The 19,600-nt window shown below is 50.4% G+C and overlaps 1 protein-coding gene and 1 non-coding gene across 2 annotated transcripts in view; both read right to left on the reverse strand.

The window, feature by feature from the left end:
- Positions 1 to 2,096, reverse strand: part of LOC144947751 (ankyrin repeat domain-containing protein 13C-like) — a 41,169-nt gene extending 39,073 nt beyond the window's left edge. The window contains exon 1 of the mRNA XM_078877091.1: positions 1,985 to 2,096. The gene's annotated coding sequence lies outside the window, so the exon portion shown is untranslated. The remainder of the gene's footprint in view (positions 1 to 1,984) is intronic.
- Positions 2,097 to 19,381: 17,285 nt separating this feature from the next.
- On the reverse strand, positions 19,382 to 19,473 carry TRNAY-GUA (transfer RNA tyrosine (anticodon GUA)). The gene is given in 2 exon segments: positions 19,382 to 19,417; positions 19,437 to 19,473. It is a non-coding gene; the product is annotated as a tRNA-Tyr (tRNA).
- Between the last annotated feature and the right edge of the window lie 127 nt (positions 19,474 to 19,600).

Raw genomic sequence — 19,600 nt, forward strand, 5'->3', positions numbered from 1 at the left:
GTGTGACGATTGGGGGGGGGGTCAAATAATCGTCCAAAATCGCGTGACGTCATATATGGACGGCCCCATATGCACACATTAAGCGGAGTACGTTTCCGCTGAACTGTACTGTGGAGCATGCGTCTAGAGTACACTCTGCAATACACAGTGTAGTACTTGGAGAGTACATGAAATTGGGCAATTTGCACTCACAATTTTAAAGTACAGTGAGTGTACACACACAATAGCACGGTTGGCTACGTACGGTACGAGAAATGTTCAACATACATACACATGTCTTTGTAGAGTGTACATGCAGAGTACACACACACAGTAAACATAAAACATTGGTTAATCGCTTCCAAAAACATGCTAACGTTGGCCCTAACGTTGGCGTGTTTACTGGACAGTACGTTCACAAGCAAGCACACGAAATACAGAGTACACGTCAACATTCACAAACAGCAGGACAGTATGTGCACAGAATACACACACACCATACACACACCATACACACACCACACCATACACACACTATACATACACACACAATCCGCACACCACACACATACCATACACACCATGCACACACTACACAATACACACCATACACACACCACACAATACACACACCACACCATACACACATACACACCATACACCCCACACCATACACACATACACACACCACCCACACACACCACCCACACATACACACCATACACACACACCCCACACACACACACCATACACACACCACACCATACACACCATACACACACCACACCATACACACACCACACCATACACATCATACACACACCACACATGCACACACACACCATACACACACCACATACACACACCACACACCATACACACCACACATACACACCACACGTGCATGAAACACACAACCGGGAAGATATAAACAGACACAAATGAGGATAAACAGTAGATACACACAGCCGAGTACACACCAACAGAGTATACAGACGCAATATAAAGTACACACCACATAAGCAAGAGGGAGTACATACAGAGCAGACACACGTGCATCAGAGTACACGTGTAACGGATTGCACTCACAACACAAAGCACCGATACAGCACACACAGTACGCACACACCACACAATCCGTACACACATACACACCACACAATACACACAGATCATAAAATACATACACAGTACACAGATAGCATAGATCAGACGGTATACACAATACACACACATGTCAGACAGTACACATCACACACACAGCACACACAAATCCGACAGTCCTGTACACAAATCACACACAGATCCGACAGTATACACACAAGATACACAGTACACAAACATTGTACACAGTAAGCACACATCGTACACAATACATACACAGCACACATGCAGTACACGCGCAGTACACGCACAGTACACACACACCACACACACACACCACACACTACACACACACACCACACACTACACACACAGTACACACACGTCACACACACTACACACACACACCACACACACCACACAGTAGACACACACTACACACACACCACACAGTAGACACACACTACACACACAGTAGACACACACACTACACACACAGTAGACACACACTACACACACAGTAGACACACACATCACACACAGTAGACACACACTACACACACACCACACAGTAGACACACACTACACACACACCACACAGTAGACACACACACACCACACAGTAGACACACTACACACACACCACACACACCACACAGTAGACACACACATCACACACCACACACAGTACACACTACACACACACACCACACAGTAGACACACACTACACACACACCACACAGTAGACACACACACCACACAGTAGACACACACTACACACACACTACACACACAGTAGAGACACACACTACACACACACCACACACTACACACACAGTATACACACACATCACACACACACTACACACAGTAGACACACGTCACACACGCGCTGCATACAGACGAGTTGGCGACGTTGACGATTACCCGACACCTTTGAGCTCCTCCGCCTGCCGCCTCCTCTTGGATCTCAGACGGCAGCAGCAGCAGCCTTTCACACAAAACCACCAATCTGAATAGGAATCAAGCTCAGTGAATATATCTATTCTGACGCATACATATGCCCCTTATCCGATATGATATTGCAGCGGAACGAATGTTATCTAAATTATGATGGCAAAATACAAATAATCGCGTGAATATCCACGTAGAGAGAGACGTGTGTGTCTCGGCGTGCACACGAGCGAATGATCCTCTCGTGACGAGAGTGCGTAATAAAGTGCCGCCGTCTTGATTCTCAGGCTGGAGACGCACAAAGGGGGAAGGAGGCACACGCGCAGCACCGCCAGACGGGGTTTGTGTGCCCGAATATCGCGGGGCCGGGCCCGCTGTGGGGCGAGTGCGTCATAGGTGGCGGGGGGGGGCATCAGTGGAGCTGGCGAATAAACCACGCGGCAAGCAGCAGCAGCGGCAACACCCCTGGGACAAACACGGCCCGTGATTTGGTTTCACCCGACCCGTCACTTAATTTAATGCGACCCGCGACTAGATTCCATGCCACCCCGTCACTTGAGTTCATGCGACCCGCGACTAAATTCCACACGACCCGTGGCTTCATTTCATGCGACCCATAACTCGATTTCATGCGACCCGCAACTAAATTCCACACGACCCGTGGCTTGATTTCATGCGACCCGTAACTCGATTTCATGCGACCCGCAACTAAATTCCACACGACCCGTGGCTTGATTTCATGCGACCCATAACTCTATTTCATGCGACCCGCAACTAAATTCAATACGACCCGTGGCTTGATTTCATGCGACCCATAACTCGATTTCATGCGACCCGCAAATAAATTCCACACGACCCGTAGCTTGATTTCATGCGACCCATAACTCGATTTCATGCGACCCGCAACTAAATTCAATACGACCCGTGGCTTGATTTCATGCGACCCGTAACTCGATTTCATGCGACCCGCAACTAAATTCCACACGACCCGTGGCTTGATTTCATGCAACCTGTAACTCGATTTCATGCGACCCGCAACTAAATTCCACCGGACCCGTGGCTTGATTTCATGCGACCCGTAACTCGATTTCATGCGACCCGCAACTAAATTCAATATGACCCGTGACTTGATTTCATGCGACCCGTAACTCGATTTCATGCGACCTGCGACTAAATTCAATACGACCCGTGACTTGATTTCATGCGACCCGTAACTCGATTTCATGCGACCCGCAACTAAATTCAATACGACCCGTGACTTGATTTCATGCGACCCGTAACTCGATTTCATGCGACCTGCGACTAAATTCAATACGACCCGTGGCTTGATTTCATGCAACCCGCAACGAGATTCCATGCCACCCCGTCACTTGATTTCATGCGACCCGCAACGAGATTCCAAACGACCCGTCACTTGATTTCATGCGACTCCTGACTAAATTCCATACGACCCGCGAAAATATTCAATACGACCCATAACTTAATTTAATCCGACCCGTGACTTTATTTCATACTACCCGCTACTAAATTCCATACGACCCATGACTTAGTTTCATTCGACCGATATAACCCACGACTTAATTTAATCCGACCCGTGACTCATAGACTTACATAGAGACCTAAAGATTTGCACAGAGACTAATATACTCACACAAACCTTTCGACTCACATCGACCCTTAGACTCACACAATAACCTATCGGCTCACAGAGACCCTTAGAATCATACAAGGACCTATAGACTCACAGAGGCCCATATACTCACACGGAGACCTGTAGACTCACAGAGTCCCACAGACTCAGAGACCCATAGACTCACACAAAAACCCAAAGACTCACAAAGAGACTCATAAACTCTGGTCTCACAGTACCCCATAATCTGCTCTGATGTCTCATGGGAGAACACTCAAATGTCTGTCTCGGCAACTGGCCCTCATCCATCCATCACAAAACATAATAATTAAAGGTGTAGTGAGTCCAACTGAGTCGCAGACGTTATTCTTCAGAGGCAACACATTTATTGTAACACGGATATACAAAGGGGTAACTGCCCCATTACCAGATACAGTCTAGGGTGGTGACCACCCAGCTAACTACACTATACGTAGGAGTTACAGCTACAAAGGGTTGGACCCTCACTCGGGTTCCCGGCCACGTGTTGATGCCTCATAGGACGTTGAGCTTCCAGCTTGTAGAACGAAGCGACCCCGGTCCCTCTCAGGGACCCACCTTATATCATCCCGGGTCGGGGCCGGCTCCGCCCTCGGCCCCGCCCACCTTCTCGAGCCTTCGAGCTCCCTCTCGATCCCTCTCGAGAGCTCTCCCTGGATACGTGATCACCCCCTAGCCCCCCCCCCACCTGGGGCCCTCTCTGTGGACACTCCGGATCACGTGTCTACGGGGTCAACCAGAGTGCCATGGTCCGGGGCAACCCTGTCCCTGGGCTGACACTGTCCCGCTCCCCCTTGTGGGAGCCCGCATTGCACGCTATGCGTGGTGCCCGCGCTATCCCAGCGCTCACCAAGCCCCACTAGGGCTGGTACTACACCCATCTACGGGGTGTACGTGATGACGGTGCATCACACGCCGTGCTGTGCTAAAGCCGGCATCACGCAGCAACCCACCCGGTGCTGTCCGCGACGTAGGAACATCGAACGTCACGGCCCTCCCGGGCCGGTTCCATACAGTGACATCTCCGATGTCACTACAAAGGTGCTAGTTATTAACCCAGAAAAACCCCACTGAGTCTCATTACTTTTTTTTTAGCAGGGTCTTGAATTTTTGTTTTTTTTACGAGGATGTTTTCAACCAATGAATGAGTGCGTATACAGGTAGGGTGGAGTTAGTGGGATACAAGCACCCGGAGAAAAAACACACGCATGTGAGGGGGCAACACTGTATCCCGTACAAATGAAACAGATGGAGTCCGCACTTTGTTGTACCTCCTACTGGCAGCCAGGGTATGGCACCTCCTCGATGCCCACAGGAAGGGAGTTGGAACAGATGGAGATTATCCACACTTCGCTGTATACCCCCTTGCCATCGCAAACCAGGGTTATGGCATCTCTTTGACACCCATGTGAAGTCGGAGCAGATGCAGATTCACCTTCTCGTGGCGAGCCAGGGTTATGTAGCAACCTCCTCGACGCCCACGGGAAGGGAGTTTACACAACATCTGTGTGGTTCACCAACCTACGCTGCTGCCTGCACAGTGCTGGATTAAAGTCAGCAGCCACGTGCAGCGTAGCCACCAATCCAGCGCGTGTGTTGACTCGGCTTGCTCACCTGCCATATTCTCTTCCGAGCGTCTGCATTGCTTCTCCTGTCCTGCCATGACATTCCTAGCATCCGTCGCAAGACAACTGTACTCAAGTGCCAACGACTTCTTATTTTGTTCGAGCTCTCTAGTTACGCAGTGTAGACTATGTATATGCTATGCATATTAAATACATTTTCTTTGAAGGCAAATTGCTTGGTGATACTGCTGCGTTGACAGTGGTGCAAAGGCAAAAACAACAACAAACTCCGCTCAACATATTCGTCAACAACACTGCCATAAAATCAAACATAGAGCAGGAAACGTTCCGGGCAATGACCCTTCGTAGCACGTAACTGTGTATATAGACTTCAAGCTTTCGTGACTGCAGGAATTCATATTCTTTAGGTCTTTCGGTAAAGTCGCGTAGATAGGTTCAAATAAAATAACAAAACAAAAACTACGACGTTTCGATCGCAACACAAGAGGTCGTCATCAGGAAAAGGGGGGTTAGCTTCTAAATACAACTGCTTATAAAGGTTTGAAATGGGCGTAGCCCAAATATCAGCAGCCAATGCCAATGCAATTGGTGGGCAGCGACCGCAACGGTGGTGGGCTTTCCACCAATCAAAGGGCTGCCAGGCAAAAATTAGCATGTCAATGCAAGATCGTCGAGCATCCTTCACGGCGAGTGCGCCAAGATAGCTATGTCGATGTAAGAGATTAGCATGTTAATGAGGGATCGTGAAGCAGCCGCCTCAAGGATGGCGCGCGAGGTAGCTGTGTTAGTGAGAAATTGTATCTGTTAATGTAAAAAATCAGAGAGCCGAAAATAACAACTAACATCGGAAGGTGGTAGGCTGGGAACATCACAGCCAGTTATGAAATTAAACTGGTTAATAACGTCCTTCCAATGATTGCTCAGTTTGTACCCATCTTCTCGGTTGAAAATCTATGTATATGGTTGGCTTTATGAACGAATCTTTGTTGATAGCCAGTAGGTTTGCAAAGTACCTTCGTCTGAGATAAATACATTTCCTGTGAGCCCACAGCATTAAAGACAATGATCAGCCACGGCCGAGGTATTGGTCCTACCGTGTTTCAGATTTGCCTTATGTTCACGAACATGGTCTGAGACATGTCGCTTAGTTTCCCCAATGTAACTACTGCCGCAGACACAGCTTAGTTTATAGACGCCGGTGTATTGCATATCAGGGATCACATCTTTCACAGATGCGATCAGATCACGAATTTGATGTACTGTGTTTAATCGAATCTGGATTTTGTGTTTGTTCATGATTTTGGAAATCTTTTTGGTGACCCCTGCTATGTATGGCAAGGTGATTTGATTGTGTCCTCAGATGGTTCTTTCCCACTGGTGGGGGTGATAGCGTTATGGATTGTGTAGTCTTAATATCCATTTATCTTGAGAGCTTGGTGTATGTGTTCCAGTTCACTGGCTAGGTGATAATGGTCAGAAAAACATCGAGCTCTATGGTGTAGAGTTTTGATGAGGGAATTATTCTGGGATGGATGGTGGTGGGAGTCAGGTTTTAGGTAGGCATCCGTTAGGGTGGCTTTCCTGTAGACAGTTTGTCCCTTTGAGCCATCTGGTCTCTTTTCAAATAACACATCCAAGAATGGTAACTTGCCATCCTTTTCCACCTCCATGGTGAATTTGATGGCTGGGTGTATGGAATTGATGTGGTTGAGGTATTGGTTCAGAGCTGGTCGGCCATGTGGCCAGATGACGAACGTATCATCTATGTACCTCTTCCACAAGGATGGACGTAGAGTGGATGTCTGGATGGCATTTGTCTCAAATTTTTATATTAAAACATTGGTTACAACTGGAGATAAGGGAGAACCCATTGGGATAGCTACAACTTATTTGTAGAATGTTCTATTCCAAGTGAAATAAGTGTTGGTGAGGCAGTGTCTCACCAGGGCCGTTACCTCAGCATTCAGTCCTTGTTGGACCAAATCTTCAATGATTGCAATGATGTCAGGCACAGAAACTTTGATAAACAAAGAGACCACATCGAAACCAATGGCCTGGGCAATGATATCATCAACTGGGATGTGTTTAGGGGTGACTGCGAAATTCAACCCTTTGGCTAGCCCTTAAGGGTATGGGACATATTAATGCAGACGTCGCAAGATCGGAAATCACTGCTATCCTCAAAAACTCTAAGACACCTATTAGCAACATTAGTAAGGATGAGCGCTTTGAGCTTTCTCAATTAAAAAAGAGAGATGACATCGTCATCCTCTCAGCCGACAAGCGCAATGCCACAGTCATCATGGACAAAACCACATACAATAACAAAATTCAGGACCTACTTAATGATGGTAGCTATACCAAAATTAAAAGAGATCCAACCAACTGCCTCGTTAAGAAAACCAACAATAAAGATGTCGAATCATCACTGATTCGACATCTTTAATCGAACCAACCAAGCGGTTTTCCTTAAAACCCTCTGCTGCTAGACTACCCAGATTGTATGGCTTACCAAAAATCTATAAAGAAGGGACACCCCTTTCATCCTATCGTCTCCACCATTGACTCACCCACCTACAAACTAGCCCGATTTATGTCTGAGACCTTACAACCATTCACTGGTAAGACCACCTCAGCTGTACTTAACTCAGCTCACTTGGTATCGTTAATTAAGGACATTTCACTATCTCCAGGTGATTTGCTCGTTAGTTTCGATGTGGTCTCTTTGTTTACCAAAATTCCTGTGCCTAACACCATTGCAATCATTGAAGATTTGGTCCAACAAGGACTGAATGCCAATGTTTTCATGGAAAAATTTGAGACAGATACCATCCAGGCATCCACTCTACGTCCGTCCTTTTGGAAGAGGTACGTAGATGACATGTTCGTCATCTGGCCACATGGCCGACCAGCTCTGAACCAATTCCTCAACCACATCAATTCCATACACCCAGCCATCAAATTCACAATGGAGGTGGAAAAGGATGGAAAGTTACCATTCCTGGATGTTTTAATTGAAAAGAGACCATATGGCTCAATGGGACACTCTGTCTACAGGAAAGCCACCCATACGGATGCCTACCTAAAACCTGACTCCCACCACTATCCATTCCAGAAGAATTCCCTCATAGAGCTCGATGTATTTCTGACCATCATCACCTAGCCAGTGAACACCAAGCTCTCAAGATAAATGGATATTAAGACTACACAATCCGTAAAGCTATCACTCCCACCAGTGGGAAAGAACCATCTGAGGACCGAATAAAAACCATCACTTTGCCATACATAACAGGGGTCACCAAAAATATTTCTAAAATGATGAACAAACACAAGATCCAGGTTCGATTTAACACAGTACATAAAATTTGTGATCTGATCCCATCTGTGAAGGATGTGATCCCTGACATGCAATACCCCGGCGTCTACAAACTAAGCTGTGTCTGCGGCAGTAGTGACATTGGGGAAATTAAGCGACATGTCTCGGACCGTGTTCGTGAATATAAGGCAGATCTGAAACGCGGTAGGACCAATACCTCGGCCGTGGCTGATCATTGTTTTATCGCGGTGGGTTCACACGAAATTGATTTCTCTAAGACGGAGGTACTTTGCAATCCCACTGGCTATCAACAAAGATTCGTTCATGAAGCCTCCATTTATAGACACAGACACAATTTCAACCGAGAAGATGGGTACAAACTGAGCAATCATTGGAACGACGTTATTAACCAGTTTAAGCCATAACTGGCTGTGATGTTCCCAGCCTACCAACTTCCGATGTTAGTTGTTATTTTCGGCTCTCTGATTTTTTACATTAACAAACAAAATTTCTCACTAACACAGCTACCTCGCCAGCCATCCTCGAGGCTGCTTCTTCACGATTTGCCATTAACATGTTAATCTCTTACATTAATGTAATAAAGGACTCTTTCACAGTGTCGATCTCCGTTGTCCTTTATTTGGGTTCGTGTAAATCTCGCTCCCACGGCGTCCTCGCTCAGGCCCGCGTCTCCTCCGTCGAGCACTCCGCAGTCACACTGCTGCTCCGCCCTACAGCCACACTGCTGCTCCGCTCTGCAGCCACACTGCTGCCCCGCTCTGCAGCCACACTGCTGCTCCGCTCCTCCTCGCTCACGGCCAGCCTTCCACAGCCCGCTAGCCCCCCTGCGCCCGGACACCGATGGCCGACGGTGCCGAGGTCTCCCAACACGTGACGATCGCGCCACCCTCCCAGTACTACCCAGCGTGGCCTCCTCCCGTTTCCACTCCGTCTTCTCTCCCCGATCCCTTCCGGTTCTCTCCCTAAATCCTCTCCCCCACGTGACCCTAACTCCTCCGTCTCCTCACGTGACCCAGACTCCGTCCCCCTCAATCCTTGCTCACATTACACGACCCCCCCCCTAATGAAAAACCCAGCCATCCCCGGCTGCAACAGAACAAAATAATGCGAGCAACTTTCAACCATCGGGCATCACCGGACAACGGAGTTTATAACAAGACGATAACAAAGAACAACAAGAACAAGAACAACAATCAACGAAAGGAAAGGGATTTGGAACGCGTGCGGGTCGCCGGCCCGTCCCAAACGGGCGGCGGCCCCCCCACAGACCGAGAACGCGACGGGTTTTTTTAGAGCGATGGGATTAGAACCGCCCGCCGCTGTTGGAGGCCCGTCAACGCCAAGGTCCCGTTCCCCAGAGAGACCCGAGTCCGGGGTCTCCCGCAACCATGTCTGTGGTGGGGTTGGAGGGGCAGCGGGGTCAAGTGTCCCCGTCGCCGTGGTAGGCCCACCCAGAGCAGGATTCGCTGCATCCGCCTATGTCACGGCTGGTTCGTCTGTCCTGGATGGTCCTTTCACGTCACGTCCGTGGCAGAGGCCTCCTGCTGGGGCGGCCCCGGGATGCGAGCCCAACAATCCCTGGCGAACTGGCCCTTACGGCCGCAGCGGAAACACTCCAAGTCGTTTCGGCGCGCAGCACCCCCTCTTGTCCCGACGCTCCTGCGTCGGCGGCCCGGAGCGCACCCCCGCTCCCCCTCGAGCAGGCCACTGGGCGGACGCGGCCGTCAACTCCTGCGGACCCCTGTCGTCAGGAACGTAGACAACCTTCTTGGGGTCCCACCCTGTAGCACCGCCTTCGACGATGGGGCCCCCCGTCCAAGCCGACACCTGTTTCCACCGTCGAAGGTTAAATTGGGCATCCAAGCACTTAGCCGCAACACGGGACGTCAACTTATCATGGCCGCACACCGGCATGGGAATCCCCAAGTCCCTAGATAACTCCAGCATCTTACCCAATATGAGGAGTTCCAACAAATCAGGCTCCATTTCAGGATACGCAGCCATAGCTAGTTCCAGAACGGCTCCTCGGAATGCCACCGGCGATTCTTCCGGTGCCCGTTGCCACTGTACGAATCTGCGGTGAGCATCGTCCGGAGGCTCATACGCATCCGCCATTTCCTCAAAGACCCCCTGTAGCGTCCTCTTCTTTTCGGCCTTGATGGAGCGGAAGAACCTGACGGACTCGTCGTCGAGAAGTGTTGGCAGGACTTCCAGGGCCTCCGCGTCCGTCCATTTGGCGGATCGTACAGCCGCTTGAAAACGGCAGGCGAACGCGCTCCAATCTCCGCCGATGGAGAACTCTTTAACAGTTGTTAGATGACGGCTGCGGGTCCTTGCTCCGCCGTCCTCCGTCGATGGTGACTTGTGCGGCAGCGACAAGATGGCGTCACTCCGCATCATGTTCAATATGGCGGCTCCCCGCGGTGGAGGGCGCAAGATGGGGGCTTCCCGCCGTTCCTCCTCGGCCACGCCCAAGATGGCGGCTTCGTGCCGCGTGGTGGAGAGGGCTGACGGCGTCGGCAAGGCCCCGGCCCGCTGTTCCCCGCTGGGCCTCTCCGAAGTCGTCGCCGGTGTCACGAGGTCGCACAACTGTGCCAACACCGCTTTCAGTGCCTCCAGTTGGGCCGCCACCTGTCGCCATCCTTCGTCGGCGTCCACTTACGCGGATGGACCCACTGAAGCGGCAACGTCCTGCACCCCCGGACCGTCGCTCGTCCCAGCGTCGCTTCTCCCCTCCATCGTCGGTAGCGCCACCGCTGGAGGGAGGTCGTCTCCAGAAGATGTTGCAGAAGATGGTGCAGGGACGTTCTTTCTTCTGAGCTGTTTTGACATGCCGTTTCACTTCTGACACCAGTGTAATAAAGGACTCTTTCACAGTGTCGATCTCCGTTGTCCTTTATTTGGGTTCGCGTAAATCTCGCTGCCACGGCGTCCTCGCTCAGGCCCGCGTCTCCTCCGTCGAGCACTCCGCAGCCACACTGCTGCTCCGCTCTGCAGCCACACTGCTGTTCCGCTCTGCAGCCACACTGCTGCTCCGCCCTGCAGCCACACTGCTGCTCCGCTCTGCAGCCACACTGCTGCTCCGCTATGCAGCCACACTGATGCTCCGCCCTGCAGCCACACTGCTGCTCCGCTCTGCAGCCACACTATTGCTCCGCTATGCAGCCACACTGCTGCTCCGCCCTGCAGCCACACTGCCGCTCCGCTCTGCAGCCACACTGCTGCTCCGCCCTGCAGCCACACTGCTGCTCCGCTCTGCAGCCACACTATTGCTCCGCTATGCAGCCACACTGCTGCTCCGCCCTGCAGCCACACTGCCGCTCCGCTCTGCAGCCACACTGCTGCCCCGCTCTGCAGCCACACTGCTGCTCCGCTCCTCCTCGCTCACGGCCAGCCTTCCACAGCCCGCTAGCCCCCCTGCGCCCGGACACCGATGGCCGACGGTGCCGAGGTCTCCCAACACGTGGCGATCGCGCCACCCTCCCAGTACTGCCCAGCATGGCCTCCTCCCGTTTCCACTCCGTCTTCTCTCCCCGATCCCTTCCGGTTCTCTCCCTAAATCCTCTCCCCCACGTGACCCCAACTCCTCCCTCTCCTCACGTGACCCAGACTCCGCCCCCCTCAATCCTTGCTCGCATTACATTAACATAGCCACCTTGGCACGCTCGCCGTGTAGAAGTCTCTGATATGCAATACACCGGCGTCTATAAACTAAGCTGTGTCTGCGGCAGTAGTTACATTGGGGAAACTAAGCGACATGTCTCGGACCATGTTCGTGAACATAAGGCAAATCTGAAACACGGTAGGACCAATACCTCGGCCGTGGCTGATCATTGTCTTTAATGCTGTGGGCTCACAGGAAATGTATTTATCTCAGACGAAGGTACTTTGCAAACCTACTGGCTATCAACAAAGATTCGTTCATAAAGCCAACCATATACATAGATTTTCAACCGAGAAGATGGGTACAAACTGAGCAATCATTGGAAGGACGTTATTAACCAGTTTAAGTCATAACTGGCTGTGATGTTCCCAGCCTACCACCTTCCGATGTTAGTTGTTATTTTCGGCTCTCTGATTTTTTACATTAACAGATACAATTTCTCACTAACACAGCTACCTCGCGCGCCATCCTTGAGGCGGCTGCTTCACGATCCCTCATTAACATGCTAATCTCTTACATCGACATAGCTATCTTGGCGCACTCGCCGTGAAGGATGCTCGACGATCTTGCATTGACATGCTAATTTTTGCCTGGCAGCCCTTTGATTGGTGGAAAGCCCACCACCGCCGCAGTCACTGCCCACCACTTGCATTGGCATTGACATTTGGGCTATGCCCATTTCAAACCTTTATAAGCAGTTGTCTTTAGAAGCTAACCCCCCTTTTCCTGATGACGACCGCTTGCGTTGCGATCGAAACGTCGTAGTTTTTTGTTATTTTCTTTGAACCTATCTACGTGACTTTACTGAAAGACCCAAAAAATGTGTTTATAGATTGTAAAAAATGTAGGCCAGAGTGTTATTGACTACTAATGTGTTGGAGTTTGTTGTGAGTTGTGCAGCAATTGGCATGATGTTGCCAGTGGTGAAAATCGTCAGGGCACTCGAAGTCGCCGGTTGGATTCCATCTCAACGGCAGTTGAAACAATGGTGCTAAGTTGTTTTTTGCATAATCTTCCTCCGAGCCTTTGTTTATTCAGCAATAACAATGGGTCCAGCCGCAGTTAGTCTTTGATCGGCAGGTGGTGGGGTAAAGTGTGGGTATTCCTCGACTTTTCGTCTCTATATAGTTGCCTCCCTCTCATAGCCTCTGCCACCGCCAGTGGCGTTTTCGCGAGCAATGTATTCTCCAGCAAGATAACATTTAGAAATGCCCGTGAGCAAGCAAATGAGGAAGAAAATTAAAGACTGCATCTACACCTTTTTATCTAACCTATATAATTCATTTTTTGTCTGTCTGTCTGTCTGTCTGTCCGTCCGTCTGTCCGTCTGCGTACGCTCCCTACCGGGGGATGTAGCTCTCGGACCGTGGGGTTCGCCGAGATTAAATTTTGCAGGTGGGCACGCCCCCGGCCCTGCGGTAAACTTAGGTATTTCCGATTTTTCGTCTCTAAACTTTAAATCGGACCGATTATCTATTTAGTGCGATTTCTCTTTATTTATTTATTTACTATTGCCGACCAGCACGTAACGAAGCACGCCGTTGTGCATGCGGGAAGGCGGTTGCCCCTGGCAACGGGCGGTTGCCCCTGGCAACGGGCAGCAACGCTGTCGCTGCGGGGTGGACGCCATTTTGAATTCCCGTTAAAAATATGCGCACGCATTAACACGCGACTCTGAGGTAAATTCATCAAAGTTTCACGTCCTCTTCACTCCGCCCTCACCCCAATGTGTGCAATTACTATTATAGGGTCGGTAGATAATAAAATTATAGCGATTAGACAGTATTATTGTAGCGCGGGGGGGGGGGGGGGTAACGGCCCCAGTACCCAGCCTCAGCCGGGTGGGCAATCTAGGCGAGGCCGGAGGCTCTGCACGGTACTAGGCCTCGACACGCAACTCTGTCAGGCGACGACTTTGTGGTATAAACTCGATATACCCAGCGTTGCCCGGGGGAAAAATACATTTAAAATCTTCTGAAAACTTTAAAACATAACATACCAATGAAAATACAACTGTGTAATTAAAATTCTAAACCCGACCGCGCCAAGAATCGATTCTCTGAATCGCGAAAAGGAATCGAAGGTTGTAGATTCATTTAGAATCGCCCTGTTCCAGTTTAATATAAGTTTGTTATAGAGTCGATGTAAACTGCTACGAATGGGAAATATCCGGCGTTGACAGGGGCAAAAATATTATTAAAAACTCCTGAAAACTTTAAAACATAACATACCAATGAAAATAAAACTCTGTAATTAAATATGGAAACCTCCTACGCGCCAAGAATCGATTCTTTGAATCGCGCAATGGAATCATCAAAGGTTGTAGATTCCTTTAGAATCGCCCTATTTCTGCCACGTTTGCTTAACATTTCCCACACACACATTCACACATTTAGCTTTTACATTTAACATACAAAACGTCAGCATGTACAGCTGTCATCATAGGTAAAAATATATACACCTTCACCACTCTCCCTCACCACTCTCCCTCACTCACCATCACCACTCACCCTCAACACCCACTATCACTCACTATCACTCACCACTCACTATCACTGACCACTCACCACTCACACTCACCCTCACCACTTACCCTCACAACTCACCCTCACCACTATTCCTCACTACTTACCCTCACCACTCTCCCTCACCAATCACCAATCACCCTCAAGCATATTTGGCGACACGTAAGTAAGTTTTTAAAACGGGAATAGGGTGAATGGTGGTGGTGAGGGTGAGTGTTGAGGGTGAGTGGTGAGTGGTTAGGGTGAGTAGTGAGGATGAGTGGTGAGCGTGAGTGGTGAGCGTGACTGGTGAGGGTGAGTGGTGAGGAAGAGTGGTGAGGGAGAGTGGTGAGGGAGAGTGGTGAAGGAGAGTGGTGATTGGTGAGGGTGAGTGGTGAGGGTGTGATTGGTGAGGATGAGTGGTGATGGTGAGCAGTGAGGGTGAGTGGTTGTTGTGAGGGTGAGTGGTTGTTGTGAGGGTGAGTGGTGAGGGTGAGTGGTAAGATTGAGTGGTGAGGGTGAGTGACGGTTGTGAGAGGTGATTAGTGAGTGGTGAGGGTGAGTGGTGATTGTTGAGGGTGTGATTGGTGAGAATGAGTGGTGAGGGTGAGTGGTGAGGGTGAGTGGCGGTTGTGAGTGGTGATTAGTGAGGGGAGAGTGGTGAGGGTGAGTGGTGAGGGTGACCAGTGAGGGTGAGCAGTGAGGGTGAGTGGTGATTGGTGAGGGTGTGATTGGTGAGGATGAGCGGTGAGTGGTCAGGGTGAGTGGTGAGGGTGAGTGGTGAGCGGTGAGGGTGAGTGGTGAGGGTGAGTGTTGAGGGTGAGTGGTGAGTAGTGAGGGTGAGTGGTGAGCGTGACTGGTTAGTGGTGAGGGTGAGTGGTGAGGGAGAGTGGTGAGGGAGAGTGGTGAGGGTGAATGGTGAGGGTGAGTGGTGAGGGTGTATGGTGAGGGTGAGTGGTGAGGGTGAGTAGTGAGTGGTGAGGGTGAGTGGTGAGGGTGAGTGGTGAGGGTGAGTCGTGATTGGTGAGGGTGAGTGGTGAGGGTGAGTGGTGATTGGTGAGGATAAGTGGTGAGGGTGAGTAGTGAGGGTGAGTGGTTGTTGTGAGGGTGAGTGGTGAGGGTGAGTGGTAAGAGTGAGTGGTGAGGGTGAGTGGCGGTTGTGAGTGGTGATTAGTGAGGGGTGAGTGGTGAGGGTGAGCGTGAGTGGTGAGGGTGAGTGGTGAGGGTGAGCAGTGAGGGTGAGTGGTGATTGGTGAGGGTGTGATTGGTGAGGATGAGTGGTGAGTGGTCAGGGTGAGTGGTGAAGGTGAGTGGTGAGCGGTGAGGGTGAGTGTTGAGGGTGAGTGGTGAGTAGTGATGGTGAGTGGTGAGCATGACTGGTGAGTGGTGAGGGAAAGTGGTGAGGGAGAGTGGTGAGGGTGAATGGTGAGGGTGAGTGGTGAGTGGTGAGGGTGAGTGGCAAGTGGTGAGGGTGAGTGGTGATTGGTGAGGGTGTGATTGGTGAGGATGAGTGGTGAGAAGTGAGGGTGAGTGGGGAGGGTGAGTGGTGAGGGTGAGTGGTGAGGGTGAGTGGTGATTGGTGAGGGTGAGTGGTGAGGGTGAGTGGTGATTGGTGAGGGTGTGATTGGTGAGGATGAGTGGTGAGTAGTGAGGGTGAGTGGTAAGAGTGAGTGGTGAGGGTGAGTGGCGGTTGTGAGTGGTGATTAGTGAGGGGTGAGTGGTGAGGGTGAGCGTGAGTGGTGAGGGTGAGTGGTGAGGGTGAGCAGTGAGGGTGAGTGGTGATTGGTGAGGGTGTGATTGGTGAGGATGAGTGGTGAGTGGTCAGGGTGAGTGGTCAGGGTGAGTGGTGAGGGTGAGTGGTGAGTGGTGAGGGTGAGTGGCAAGTGGTGAGGGTGAGTGGTGATTGGTGAGGGTGTGATTGGTGAGGATGAGTGGTGAGTAGTGAGGGTGAGTGGGAAGGGTGAGTGGCGGTTGTGAGTGGTGATTAGTGAGGGGTGAGTGGTGAGGGTGAGGTTGAGTGGTGAGGGGAGGTTGAGTGGTGAGTGTGAGTGGTGAGCGGTGAGGGTGAGCAGTGAGGGTGAGTGGTAATTGGTGAGGGTGTGATTGGTGAGGATGAGTGGTGAGTAGTGAGGGTGAGTGGTGAGGGTGAGTGGTGAGGGTGAGTGGTGATTGTTGAGGGTGTGATTGGTGAGGATGAGTGGTGAGTAGTGAGGGTGAGTGGTGAGGGTGAGTGGTGAGTGTTGAGTGGTGAGGGTGAGTGGCGGTTATGAGTGGTGATTAGTGAGGGGTGATTAGTGAGGGGTGAGTGGTGAGGGTGAGCGGTGAGTGGTGAGGGTGAGCAGTGCGGGTGAGTGGTGATTGGTGAGGATGAGTGGTCAGGGTGAGTGGTGAGCGGTGAGGGTGAGTGGTTGTTGTGAGGGTGAGTGGTGAGGGTGAGTGGTGAGGGTGAGTGGCGGTTGTGAGTGGTGATGGGTGAGTGGTGAGGGGTGAGTGGTGAGGGTGAGTGGTGAGAGAGTGGTTAGTTTTGAGGGTGAGTGGTGAGGTTGAGTGGTGAGGGTTAGTGGAGAGTGGTGAGTGGTGATTGGTCAGTGGTGATTGGTGAGGATGAATGGTGAGTAGTGAGGGTGAGGTTGTGTGGTGAGGGTGAGTGGTGGTTGTGACGGTGAGTGGTGAGGGTGAGTGGTGAGGCTGAATGGTGAGGGTGAATGGTGAGAGTGAGTGGTGAGTGGTGAGGGAGAGTGGTGAGGGAGAGTGGTGAGGGTTAGTGGTGAGGGTTAGTGGTGAGGGTGAGTGGTGAGGGAGATTGGTGAGGGAGATTGGTGAGGGAGATTGGTGAGTGGTGAGTTGTGAGGGTGAATGGTGAATAGTGAGTGGGAGTGGTGAGTGGTGAGGATGAGTGGTAAGGGTGAGTTGTGAGTGGTGAATGGTGAGGGTGAATGATGAGTACAGTCACTATGTACTGCTGTAATCATAGCAGGTACTACCACCACAGAATGTACTGCTGTCATCATAGCAGGTACCACCACAGTATGTACTGCTGTCGTCATAGCAGGTGCCACCACACTCGGTATGTACTGCTGTTATCATACCAGGTACCATCACCACAATATGTACTCCTCTCATCATAGCAGATACCACCACAGCAGTATGCACTGCTGTAATCATAGCAGGTTCCACCACAATATGCACTGCTGTCATCATAACAGGTACCAACACAGCAGTATGCACTGCAGTAGTGATAGCAGGTACGACCTCAGTCGGTATACACTGCTGTAGTGATAGTAGATACTGCTATCGAGTTGGTAGATACCGCTATAGTAAATACTAAAACAGTCAGTATATACCGCTACAGTCAGTCAATACTGCTACAGTCAGTATATACTACTATACAGTCAGTACATACTACCACGGTGAGTAGCTACTAGAGTCAGTAGATACTATTATAGAGTGAGTAGATACTGCTATAGATTTTGTAGTTACTACTGTAGGGGTGTTAGAGATAGAGCCGTTATGCATGGCAGCTTATGGGAAACAAACACAGTGGGCGGGGCTACGTGTGTGCACGGGGGGGGGGTGCTCTCAACGACGTCCGCACCAGGCAGCCCGGGGCCCCACCCCTCAGCGGGGGTGGAGTATAAAGGGGGATGTGTCAGAGGGCTCGGGGCAGAATGTTTAAGTAAACTCTTGAAGACCGAAGACTGCCTAGCTAGAGCCCTGGACTCCCCTGGGACGCCGCCCTTGTCAGGGCCGCGCAGGACCGAGCCAGCGGCGTGGTCCCGTGAACCAGAGCCAGGACTCTGGGACTCCGGGTACCGTAGCCCGACTGACCAGTGTCGGGCCAGACAGCCTCCCCTAGCCCAGTAATTGGAGGATTAGGAGGCAGGCTAGGGGTAGCTAGCCGTGTGTTCCCAGCTATCCGGGTGAGGGGGCTGATACCCCCTCCAGTACTGTATGTCCCCAGTGACTGTTGTGAAATAAATACGTGTGCCTCTACTCCGGTGTGCACGCGTCCTCAACGGCACTACACTACTATAGTCAGTGGATACAACTATAGAGTCAGCAGATACTATACAGTTAGTCGTTACGAGTATATAGTCGGTAGATACTACTGTAGGCCCAGTAAATACTACTATGGTCAGTAGTTATTACAGTCACTAAATACTACTACACAGTAGCTACTACTGGCTCAGTAGATACTACGGTACAGTCAGTAGATACTACTACAGAGTCAATAGATACCACTTCCTCTGTTGTATGTAAGGTGTTGTTAGTATATATACCTACGAGGGGTAAATATATTTTTTGAGGGGGGGGAGGGGGGGAGACCACAATTTTCGGAAACCTTTTGATATCAACTATTTACCTCACACTTTCTAAAACTTTTTGGACTTGTGAAAGCCTCTTATATATTTGTTGGTGGAGAAATGTACAAACAGCCCACCGGGCTTTGACAATACCTTAGTATCTGTGTATATATATGTAAGGTTTTTAAGAAATATATTTTTCACCCGGGCAAAGCCGGGTACTTCCGCTAGTTTTATATAAGGGTACTTTGAAAAAAAAAATTGAAAAAAATATTATCTTCCTTCGAGCCGGAGTCGAACCAGCGACCTAAGGATTTCAACAGCGAGTTGTTCTCTACAGTCCTCCGCTCTACCAACTGAGCTATCGAAGGAGATGAGTGTCCAAGGAATTCAACTCGCATTATATCATTCACTTACGGGCAACACGTTTCATGTTTGCTCCTAATTCAAAACAATTTCACACACACTCGTGTGAAATACAGCGATCGTGATGAATAA

The sequence above is a fragment of the Lampetra fluviatilis genome, chromosome 46 (assembly GCF_964198595.1).
Source record: "Lampetra fluviatilis chromosome 46, kcLamFluv1.1, whole genome shotgun sequence".
Classification (NCBI taxonomy): Eukaryota; Metazoa; Chordata; class Hyperoartia; order Petromyzontiformes; family Petromyzontidae; genus Lampetra; species Lampetra fluviatilis.